Raw genomic sequence first — 11,856 nt, forward strand, 5'->3', positions numbered from 1 at the left:
TAAAATCTGAGTTTTAAGGGGCTTTATATGCCCGATCATCCACCCACTTGGTTTTTAGTCAAGGAAGCCAAGCCCAGAGCAATTGAATGATTTGCCCAGTAAAGCACCTGCAACTCTCACATATTTTATACAGAGAACATAAATTTGTCTAGTTTTAATAATGCTTTTTTGTGCACATTTTCCTTGTGTCTTCCACTATACTTCCTTTTGAAATATGTATTTCATAGTGATAACAGATTTGAAATCTAAAACCAGAGGTTGAAAAATCTTATTCATATTGTTTTTTATTTATGCAAATGGGAAAATCTTGAATCTTTGAAATATAGAAACCCATGTAAACACTGAGGTTAAAATATCAACCCTGATCTTCTTCATAAGATTCAAGATTGTTTTTTATTACAGATTTTGCCAGATATTTTGTAGATGTTGCTAATTATCTCTCTATCCATGTTTTAATCTTTTTCTCTCCTGAAGGTAGGGGCTGAAGGGGATAGTATATTGAAATTGGTATCTCTCTCTATCCAAATTTTTGTATTCTTCTATATATGAACCTATTATAGTGTATAATATTGTTGATATATTTTGTATTATTATAGTATATAATATTATGGATATGTTTTGAATATATATATCACTTTCAATACGTATTTTGCATCCTATCGGTTTACTCAATATTGTGTAATCTCAATCTAATTTATTCATTTTATTTACTGGATAGAAATTTATTACATAATTTTATATAACTAAATTTGTCCATCCCTCTTTTCAGGAAAATTTGGTTTCTAGTTTTTTTTTATTATATACACTTTTCTGTAAAAACCATTCATCTACACATTGTGAAAGAAATATTGCACCAGACAGAGTTATACAGTCAAAGAAGATGTTATTCAGCTCTATACAATGTGGAAGAGAGATTGAATTCAACCTTACTGAAACAAAGGTGGGAGGGATTTTAAGCATGAGGGTGAGCAAGCAGAAAAATACTGAAGGAGTTGTGGGAAGTTGGTTCATAGGACACGTCCAGCACAGTGAGTTGCCCCTGAATTTTCAAAGGTTTATCTCTGTGATTTCACCATCTGTGTTGCTGTTTGGCCTTATCAAACTTAGGTTCCTACAGAAACTTAATCTCTGCCACCATACAATCTTGTCTTTTATGTGACAGGCTTGCTTACATCCCAGGGAAATGGAACAGTGAACAAAATTGGCAAATGTTTGCTCTCCTGGAGTTGATGTTATTGTGGTGAGAGATAGGTAATAAAAATAATTAATTAAAAAGATTATAATTTAAGCTTCAGACATAAATAAGTCAAAAAAGAATTGAGAATGAAAGAAATTAGCTTTTTTTTTTTTAAGAATGGAGAGCACGTTCATCATTAAGAGAATTATATTTAAGTGAAGACATGAAGGAGATGAGGAGTGAGCCATGTGTTTATTGAGGGGAAAGAGTTACAGATAAATTGAACAGCAAAGACAAGACCTGAGGCAAGAATGTGCCTCATGTGTTTAAAGAACACCCAGATGGACAATACAGCTAGAAAAGATTGAGACAGCATTTGGTAGACACTTTTAACAACTCTATTACTTTGAGAGAAATAGGGAGCCAATAAAGGTTTTGAGCAAAAGAATGATAATCACACTTACGTACTAGAAGGATTACTGTGACCACAATGTTGACAGTAGAGAAGTGGGATTCGAGAACAGGAGCAGGAAGGGATTTGAAGAAGCTATTTTAATAAGCCAGGTATGAAGGTAGTGAAATAATTGTCAAATGATTTGTATTTTGAAGGTGGAGATAAAAGTATTTTGGTGAGTCATAAACGGGCTGGAGCGAGAGTGGAAAGTAAAGATGAGTTTGCAAGTTTTGGGCCTGTGAACTAGAAACATTTTCATTTTGCATCTGTTTCTTTGAAATGCATAATTATAAAACTTCATTAGATCTAGATATAAGTGTAGTTTCATGGCAACATTGTCCTTTTTATTTTATATTTGAAAATCATTTGGACAATTCTTGGCTCTTGAATTTTTAAAGGAATTTTAATATGAGCTTGTTAAAGTCTGTGAAAATCCTGATGATATTTTGACTGTCATTGTTTTGAATATATTAAGTTTTATTCTCATGGAGAGTAAAATAATAATTACTTATCTAGAAATACATTATTAATATAGCAAATTTTATGTCTTTATTGCCGAAACTGGCATCTTTAAACTAAGATATATTTCAGATAATTTCCATTTTCATTGGACTAACCTCTTTTAAAAAGAATTTTAATTAAATTAAAATTGGCATTCAGATAAAAAAATATACAATGACATATTTGGCCAAGAAACTGGAAACTGTGACTTAAGTTCTTTTAATCAAAAAAGAGGAAATAGCTTTTAGAATCTAACAGAAAAAAATTTCCAATTAAAACTATCAAAATTACATGAGAATAAGTCATTTAAATGCTTTGAATAGAGACTCAAAGAATAGATATAATTTGATGCAATGGCCTTTAACACTTAAATGTTTCCTGGTGGCCTACAGAAATAATTTCTACTTGACAGAAGTAGTAATTAGGAAATACTGCACTTAATTATTACAATTGGGATTGGGTTAGATTTATAGCTAACTTTAAATAGAGAACATAAATTAACCGGAATAGTTACAAATTGATGTAACAAAAGAAAGTCAATGAAAATAGTCTATTTCAAATAGGGCTTAAATTTTTGGAAAAAAAATATACATAATTTTAGTATAGAAATAATTGTAAAAACTCCTAAACTTAACATGAGTAATTTTTACTTCTCTGATTAGATACTCACTCTAATTAGCATATACGTAATTTAAAGATTCATATCTTTATTGAAAACTTTGAAATAATGTTTAATAAAATTAAATACCTAGTTGGTTTTCAGTCCCGAGGGAAGAAAAGAATGAAAATTTATAATTAGCTATTGCCCCAAGAGAGTCTGTCCAATATGTCCCACTAACTACACGTTGTATTTGCGAGTATTTATTCCATTTACCAGTAAATAAAAACAAAACAAATGCCACAGAAAGGGATTTATGAAAACGTTAGTAATTTAAAAGCCATTATGTAAATTGAAAATATATTTATTAATCAACTCCTTATACCTGCTATGAAAAGAAGTGAAGATTATTCTATGGGTGAGTTTCCACAATCTCTTTCTCATAATGTGTGTTTATGTGTTCTGCATAATATATATATATACATATCAATAATTTGAGAAGCTGCAGTACTATAATTGATTTCCTAAAAATATTTTGTGTCACCTGGAAAAAAAATCATATTCTCCAAATAATTGATTTAGTGACAGTGGGTGGGGAATGTGTTGGTAATTATATTCTAGTTGGCCAAATCCAATTGCTACACTCAATTTGTTATTTCCTTTTTTGCTTCTTTTTTTATTATCAATGTGTATAAAGTGCCTACTTACTGGTAAAAGTTTGGAATGGAGTCAGAAAAACAGCATACCGGTTTATTTTATTAAAAAGATTTTATTTATTTATTTATTTGAGAGAGAGAGAGCATGAGTGGGGGAAGGGGCAGAGCAGGAGAGAAAGAATCTCAAGCAGACTCCCCACTTAGTGCAGAGCCTCCAAATGTCTGCTTGCTCCAGTGCTCAGTCCCCAGAGAACATGACCTGAGCTGAAATCAAAAGTCAGATGCCTGGGGCGCCTGGGTGGCTCAGTTGGTTAAGCGACTGCTTTCAGCTCAGGTCATGATCCTGGAGTCCCTGGATCGAGTCCCTGGATCGAGTCCCGCATCGGGCTCCCTGCTCGGCGGGGAGCCTGCTTCTCCCTCTGACCCTCCCCCCTCTCATGTGCTCTCTCTCTCTCATTCTCTCTGTCTCAAATAAATAAATAAAATCTTTAAAAAAAAAAAAAGTCAGATGCCCAACTACTGAGCCACCCAAGCACCCCATCATACCAATTCCTTAAGTGTTTATCCTAAGGGTCAAGATAAAAAGGAAATATACTCCGTATTTTATTATCTATGAATGTAAGATAACAAATTATCCAATCAGACACATACAATGCAGATAACTTACCCGGTGTCTAACTTCACTAATAAATTCAATGATATAGGTCATTCTGAGCTCCAGGAAAAGCAGGGAACATCAATCTTAGATCCTGTCTGTCCACATAAGAATGTTCTTTGGACCGGATTTTTGTTTTGGATCTCTCTAAATATTGCAAACAGAGCATCACTTACAGAGAATGATGCAATTTTGGTAATCAAACATCTCCATTTTATGCTCTGATAATTATATAAGGTGACATTTTGTAGAGATGAATAGCATGTAAATCTATACATTCCATGATTATTTATTGTAGTTGATCCTAGACAGAACAGGTTCAGCCTGCTAAAAGTATTCCATACCTACATATTTTCCCACAGATTTTCCCATCATTAGTGTGTCTGCCAGTAGGTCTGTCATTATAGTATTTAGTAATCATTTTCCTCCCTTCCTTTCCTCTTTCCTTCTCTCATTTTTTCCTTCCAATCTTTCATTCTTGGACTTCCACTGGAAAAGTAAGACTTAGATTTCAGTTTTGCTGCTAATACTTTCTTTTCAACATGCAAAGAAAAATAACCATCTAAAGGAAAGATGCTAAGTCTTCTGAAATCTCCCCAAGTCATATCAGATGTATCAGGCACCTAATATGCCTCCTTCAAGCACTGCAGAGGAGTAAGGTTATCAAAAATTGATTTACTGTATGGTATCATTTATATGTGGAATTAAAAAAAAAAAGCTGACTTCATAGAAATGGAGAATAGGATGGTGGTTGCCAGGGGCTGCGGGAGGGGGAAATAGGTCAAACTTTTAGTTACAAAAATAAGTTCTGAGGATCTCATGTAGAACATGGTGACTATAGTTAATAACACAGTATTGTACACTTACAAGCTGCTCAGAGTAGATCTCAGTGCTCTCACCACACACAAAGTTAACATTGTGAAGTGATGGCCATGTTAATTATCTTGGTCTTGGTAATCGATCCATGGTGTATCCATACATCCAATCATCACATTATACACCTTAAATATATATACTTTTATTTGCCAAGTGTTCTTCAAATAAGCTGGAGGAAAAAAGAAAAAAAAAAGTTGCTTCCAGAATCTCTTTTGAATGTGAAATTTTTAAAAATGTTATTTTACTCTAGATTAGAAAGAAATATAAATTGAAGGCAATGAGCCCAAATCCTGCTTCAATATTCCTTGTAAGAAATGACACTAATTTTGCAAAGGAAAAAAAAAGAGTATGAGGAGACATATTTATAATATGAGAAAATTATAGAAGATGTGAGATTTTCAGCCTCATTGGGTGTGGCCTTTAAGGGATAGACAAAATTTACTTCAGATTTTCTGAATTAGGGAATCATTGGTAAAATCCACCCAGGTAGGATTATTATTTTTTTTACAAAAAGACAAATAAAGATTGTATGTTTATTTTAAATTAGGACTCCACTTAGGATTAAAGTCCCTTTTACACTGAAGAACAAAAGATAATTTTTATGGGACCACACCCTTGATCAAAGAAATAAACTATTTCCTTGAAATTGAAGCACCCATGTAAAATGAATTAAGCCAGCAAAAGAATTATGGTGTAATAAAAATAAGATAAATATACTCACAAGATGATTTATCTTACCATAAATTTAATGAGCTGGTAAAAATTGGGCAGCATCTGTCATAGGAAAAAAGGAAAATTGGAAGTTAGCATCATACTTATTCTAGAATTTGATATTTATTTTCTAGATTTAGAAACAAATTTCATGTGTGGAAATGGTTTAAATGAAAATTGAATATGAAAGTAAGTATTCTATTCTTTCATTTTTACCACAAGTACTTCTGTTGTGTTCCTTATCCTTTCCTGCTATGAAATCCACTATTTTACGTGTCAGTCACACTTGGAGAAAAATTAAATTTCATTTTAATCTTACTGAACTGTTTAATCAGTTTTATTATGCCTACAAAACTTCATCTTTAAATAACTTGTCAAAAGCTCTCTGCAGAAGAATGGAAGAAGAGTAACATCTGATTAAAATGCTGGTAAAAATATTGTCAAATAAGCAGCTTCTATACTGAATGAAATAGCATAGCTTCCCTTCAATTCTTTATCCATATAAATTTTACATAGTTTTTAATATAATGTGTTATGTTGTTCTGTTTCTATTTGTATTATAGATTGCATTTCATGATTTAATGATTCAGATCATTCGATGTCACTTATGCATGATAATTTAATTTACGGTAACCTTCCCTTCTGTAACAATGAAAAATTGTTTCTCCTTGTGTCCTCCGCTGAATTGTCCTTGTTTTCCAACAGACTATTCTGGATTATTGTCTCTCTCTCCCGTATCTTTAATTTCCTGTGTTGATTCCGTCCTTTTTGTTTGTTTTTGGACACACAGATGCCTTAAAAACAGCCATCATTTAAAAAAAGAAAAAAAGCACTCTTCCACCCCACTCTCCATATGTTACCTGTATCCTGAACTATCTCACATCGCAAAGTATTTTGCATACATTTGCTGTCTCCACTGCACAACTCATTCTTTCCGCAATGTATTCCATTCAGACTTATTAAAGTCTCCAATGGCAATTATGAGGCTGAAGTCAGTGAATAATTTTTAATTATCCTCCCACTCAGTCTCTCAACAGCATTTGACGTGGTTGGCATCACCCTTCTTTTCTTCGTGAGGGTTTGTCTCCTAAACCTCCCTGGATACCACATCCATTCGTATCACTCCTTCTTCATCATCTGCCCTATCACAGTGTTCTTGTTTTCCCCTCCAGGACACCTCCAAATGTCTGCTTGCTCCAGTGCTCAGTCCCAGCCCTCTTTTATGTGGGTAATCTCGCTGACTGTCAGGACTGTAATAAGTAGTGCAAATGGATGAATTTCTAGTCCACATCCCTAGCCAGAAATTCTCCCCCGAGCCCTGATGTGCTGTATCCAACTGCCTCCTTGACCCCTGCATTTAAATATTTAAGTAGTCCTTAAATTGCCAAATCAGAACTATAGCTGTATTTACCTCCCTCAAATGGCTCCTTCTGGATCCCTTCTCATTAATTTCTTCCAGCGCTGTTTTGAGTGCTAACGTGTGCCAGACACCAGCCAGCAGCCAGAGGGAAACTGCACAAATGGTCTGCCTGGCTTCAGTAATAAGTGGGTGTACTTTCTGAAAAGAATTTTAAAACCTTACAAAAATACCTGAAATCTTAACCACGCAATGGGAAACCTAAACAATGTCTGTGAAAAAAAGATATGTCTCCCTAAAAAAAAATTTGCCATAAATTCTAAATATTTTCTGTGATTACCATTGCTTTTAAATATATGTGAATTTAAATTAGGACTTTTTTGTTTTTTCACTTACCTTGTAATAAACCTCTCATTCTATCTAGGAGTTAACTCGGATAACTCACCCTGGACAGTTTGCCTCCGACACACGGACTCAGCTTTCCTTGTTCCTTCGGAGAGCCCCTGGAGCCTCGGATTCATCTGGCCTTGTTTCTTTTTTCTTTCTTTTTTTTTTTTAAGATTTTATTTATTTGACAGAGAGAGACACAGCAAGAGAGGGAACACAAGCAGGGGGAGTGGGAGAGGGAGAAGCAGGCTTCCCGCGGAGCAGGGAGCCCGATGCGGGGCTTGATCCCAGGACCCTGGGATCATGACCTGAACCCACAGCAGACGCTTAACGACTGAGCTACCCAGGCGCCCTCGGCCTTGTTTCTGTTTGCCGCTGTGCCTCCAGTCCCTGGGCAGGACGCATTCTTGCTTGGAAGCAGAATATTCAACATAAACAGCCATAGCGGGGGACTTACACAGAAATAAAATCTTTGATTACTCAATTCTGAAATTCTGTAGGAATGTTTTAGGTTTTTTACTCCTGTTTCAGCACCTAAAACAATGAAAGTTCAAAGTGTTATTTTGCTTGATAAGTGTAATTTTTAGTTCCTATGAAAACAAGTTTACCAAACGTGAATACCACCTTTAAAACTGAAAATCATTCCTCTTCATTATGGTTAATTATATCTTAAAGCTAAATAATGAGTCAAGAAAACGATAGTCATTACTGAGTATCATCTAATTATCTTTTTAAACAATTCTGTCATATGGAGGAGAAGTTGTTTAAGATGATCTGCTGCAGGGGTTTATTAGGGCACACACACAACTGGCAGAACAGCCTCTGAAGACACAAGAGGTTGGAAGAGGGCAGAAAGAACACCCAGTCTCAGTTATCACTCGTTCCAGGATCTCAGTTAATAATGTTAAGGGCTTCTTTTCATATCTTGGTTCTGCTCTCTGGGTTTCAGTCTGTGGTCAGTTTACTCCAAGTCTCCATAAAAGATGGATGCAAGTCCAGCTTTTTTTTTTTTTAATTTTATTTATTTATTTGAGAGAGAGAAAGAGCACGAGAGGAGGGAGGGTCAGAGGGAGAAGCAGACTCCCCGCTGAGCAGGGAGCCCCACGCGGGACTCAATCCCAGGACTCTGGGATCATGACCTGAGCTGAAGAACCAACTGAGCCACCCAGGCGCCCACAAGTCCAGCTTTGAATGCTTTGGTAGCTTATAATTTTAGTAATGAGAAAGACCATTTCTTTCCCATCAAATACATATCAACTTGTTAGGGATCAGTTTCATTGGCTCAATTCAGGTCACACACCAATAATTGGGACCACACATATGCAGTACTCTTATAAACTATGGATCTTCCTTCATTTGTGATGGGGTTATGTCCCAATAAATCCATTTGAAGTTGCAAATATTGTAAGTGAAAAAATACATTAAATACATCTAACCTACCAAACATAGCTTAACCTAGCCTACTTTAAATGTGCTCAGAACACACTTATTTTAGCCTACAGCTAAGCAAAATCATCTAACACAAATCCTATTTGATAATTAAGTGTTGAATATCTCCTGTAATTTATTGAGTATTGTACTGAAAAAACAGAATGGTTGTATAGGTACAGAATAGTTGTAAGTGTATTGGCTGTTTACCCTCATGATCACGTGGCTGACTGGGAGCTGTAGCTTGCTGCCCAGCATCACCAGAGAGAATCCTACTGCATATTGCTCGCACAGGAGAAGATTCAAATTCAAAATTCGAAGTGGGGTTTCTACTGAATGTGTATTGCTTTTGCATCATTGTGAAGTGGAAAAATTGTAAATTGAACCATCATAAATTAGGGGCCATATATAGTCTGAATTAAGTCTCTACTCCATTAGCTTGAGGATTCTCTGTGATAGATAGACTTAGTATAATCACATTGATTTAAATTTTAAGATTAATTCCCAATAGAAAATAAAGAAAGCTTATCCCAACTATATGATAAAATAAAGGAAAACAGGAAATAAAATACAAAATGTGGCCCATCATAAGCATTAAAAATACGTACTTTTTCTTTTTTTGGAATATTTGGAATTTTATTTGGAATATTTACTCAGAAAGCACTCAAGAATATCTTTATAGGATCAACAGATATGCACACACATTTCCCTACCTATATTAATATTGCCATATTGCTTTCCTAAAAGAATGACATATTTTGCAGAAAGGCATGGAATAGTTGAATAAACTCCTTTATTCAACTCCTACATTAATTTCACCATTGTTAAAAGCATTATTTTACGTTTTTCATAAATTTGTGTATAGAAAACTGTAATTCATTTTTTAGTACTGTAATTTGAAAAATTTCTAGTGGAATCATTCCTAGTGTGGCCAAACATTGTTTTATGCATATGACTTTTGCACTATTATTTCTTACGTGAATTGCTTCTTTATGCCTCTTGTCCATTTATCTATTTTAAATGTTATTAGGTTTTATATTCTAAAAACAAATGCACTTCCTCATTCTTCTGTGTCTTTTTAATTGATTAATTATTTTTCAGAAATAATCAGATATAAAGTAACTACTACTGAGAATATATGGTGAACAAGAACATCTGGTCACACCTTTCCTGGAGTTAATTTTATTAAGTCCACTTACATTTCTCGGAATTAAAACTATGTTCATAGTCAAACATGCAAATGTTTCTTTTCTAAGTTTTTTAAATATTTATATCTTTAGAATAATTTTCCAATAACCGAGATTTATATTTCTCAACGTGTTGTCTCTCTGAACACTTGTACCAAATAAGATAAAGTCAATATTACTGGAAACATGTTCTATAATCAAATGTTTGGTAACATTTGGGTTAAACAAAGTTAAATAGGTTTCTCCTACTGCAATTTTTCATGTCTATAAAGTGTTACTAAATAAGGCAGAGAGAAGGAATAGTCAATCATAGTTCTCAAACTTACTTTTTACCAGGAAGTCCTTTCTCTGGATCATTAATTAGTGGATTAATTCACTGGATTTGCTAAGATAGCATTTTTGATATTAAAAAAAAGATTTAATTTTGTTATCTGTCTAGAGCATCATTTAATAAATGATAAAAATTGTAGACATTAATTATTTTCCCCAAATACCTATCCTTTTATTTTATTTTGTTTTGTTTTATTTTATTTTATTAAGTAGGCTCCACCTGAGCTGAGATCAAGAGTCAGACGCTTAAACAACTGAGCTACCCAAGTGCCCCTCCAATTATTTAAATATACTAATTAAATCTATTTTTTGCTGTTTTGTTTTGATTACTAACATATATTAAATTTATATGTAATATTCAGTGTTTCTGGAATTTCTCTCTTGAGAGAGAACTTCACAGACATTAACGTATTTTAATAGCCGATTTTTTTTTGTACTATTAGCCTACTCTTTTTTCTTTGTTTATTTTTTTAAATATTATTTTCTGAACTTTTGCAATCTATTTTTCAAAATAATTTTAATATATGCATTTTCAGCCTATAAAATTATCTTACTGGTATTGATATTTTACTTGACCAAATTTATTGATCAAATTAGTGAAAACTCACATGGAAGAATATTTAGTATTTTTCCTCCAACAACATTATATGCCTTTCCATTATGCAAATTTTAAATTCTTGTTAAAGATCCATATTTTATTTTGGTCATTTTTATTTCATTTTGATAGTAGACAGTTATATTCTGTATATTGGTTTTTTAACATTTCTCCATCAAGGTACATAAGAAAGCTCACTTCAAAGTTTTTGTTCATTTATTTGTTTGTTTAAGGAACAGCCTTCATCATTCATATTCATATTTTAAAAATATTTTTTAAACAGAAATCACATGCAATTGAACTAAATCTTGCTGTCTTAGTTTTTCTTTTATGATAAAATAAGTTGTGTATATAAATTAGAGATAATGTTTTTGGACAAGATTATTTTGTGTGATAAATGACTATGATTATAGGATATATTATGTGTTTTACTCAGAATTACCACATATGTATATATATACACATATATATTTTCAGCTTAAGTAAATTTTTCCACATTATTTTCTGAGACATATGGAGAGTATTTTTATTAAATTATAGTAACTCTTTTTTTTATTTTATTATGTTATGTTAATCACCATACATTACATCATTAGTTTTTGATGTAGTGTTCCATGATTCATTGTTTGTGTATAACACCCAGTGCTCCATTCAGACCCTCCTTAATACCATCACCAGGCTAACCCATCCCCCCACTCCCCTCCCCTCTAGAACCCTCAGTTTGTTTCTCAGAGTCCATAGTCTCTCATGGTTCATCTCCCCCTCCAATTACCCCCCCTTCATTTTTCCCTTCCTACTATCTTCTTTTTTTTTTTTTTTAACATATAATGTATTATTTGTTTCAGAGGTACAGGTCTGTAATTCATCAGTCTTACACAATTCACAGCACTCACCATAGCACATACCCTCCCCAATGTCCATCACCCAGCCACCCCATCCCTCCC

The 11,856-nt window shown here is 33.5% G+C and overlaps 1 long non-coding RNA gene across 1 annotated transcript; it reads right to left on the reverse strand.

The window, feature by feature from the left end:
• Window positions 1-5,043: 5,043 nt before the first annotated feature.
• Window positions 5,044-7,691, reverse strand: LOC115940468 (uncharacterized). Its single transcript, XR_004075219.2, has 3 exons — window positions 7,431-7,691; window positions 5,656-5,691; window positions 5,044-5,086 (listed from the first exon to the last, which is right to left on the reverse strand). It is a non-coding gene; the product is annotated as an uncharacterized LOC115940468 (long non-coding RNA).
• Between the last annotated feature and the right edge of the window lie 4,165 nt (window positions 7,692-11,856).

The sequence above is a fragment of the Leptonychotes weddellii genome, chromosome 11, assembly GCF_054177405.1.
Source record: "Leptonychotes weddellii isolate Sample4059 chromosome 11, ASM5417740v2, whole genome shotgun sequence".
Taxonomy (NCBI): Eukaryota; Metazoa; Chordata; class Mammalia; order Carnivora; family Phocidae; genus Leptonychotes; species Leptonychotes weddellii.